We start from the raw sequence: 892 nt of genomic DNA, 5'->3' as shown, positions 1-892 counted from the left end.
TTTTCAAAATCTTTTCAAAATCAAATCTTTTTCAAATCAAATTTTTTTCAATCAAATCTTTTTCAAAATCAATTTCTTTCTATTTTCAAAAATACTTGCTCTCAATTAATGATTTGATTCAACATTTCAAGTATGCTGCCTTTTCTGTTGAGAAAGGTTTAATGTTTGAATCATATCTTTTCTTGATAGCCAAGTCATTAATTTTCAAAATCAAATCTTTTTAATTTCTAATTTCAAAATCTTTTTCAAAAATCACTTAATTTCTTTTCACTCTTAGTTTTCGAAAATCAATTAAAGTTTTTCAAAATGTTTTTAAAATATCTTACTTAATTTTCGAAAATTCTTCCCCTCTTCTCACATTCTTCTTCTACCTCTTCCTTCTATTTTTCTTTTCCTCTGACACATTAAGGAATCTCTATATTGTGACATAGAAGATTCCATATTTCCTTGTTCTCTTCTCTTTCATATGAGCAGGAGCAAAGACAAAAGCATTCTTGTTGAGGCTGATCCTGAACCTGAAAGGACCTTGAAGCGAAAGCTAAGAGAAGCCAAGGCACAATTCTCTGTAGAGGACCTAACAGAAATCTTCAAAGAAGAAGAACCCATGGCAGCCGAAAACAACATCAATGCCAACAATGCAAGGAGGGTGCTGGGTGACTTTACTGCACCTACTCCCGACTTCTATGGGAGAAGCATTTCTATCCCTGCCATTGGAGCAAACAACTTTGAGCTTAAGCCTCAATTAGTTTCTCTGATGCAACAGAATTGCAAGTTCCATGGACTTCCATTGGAAGATCCTCATCAGTTTTTAGCTGAATTCTTGCAAATCTGTGACACTGTCAAGACCAATGGGGTTGACCCTAAGGTCTACAGACTTATGCTATTCCCTTTT

The sequence above is a fragment of the Arachis duranensis genome, chromosome 9 (assembly GCF_000817695.3).
Source record: "Arachis duranensis cultivar V14167 chromosome 9, aradu.V14167.gnm2.J7QH, whole genome shotgun sequence".
NCBI lineage: Eukaryota > Viridiplantae > Streptophyta > Magnoliopsida > Fabales > Fabaceae > Arachis > Arachis duranensis.
Note: the sequence above shows the minus strand (reverse complement) of the source record.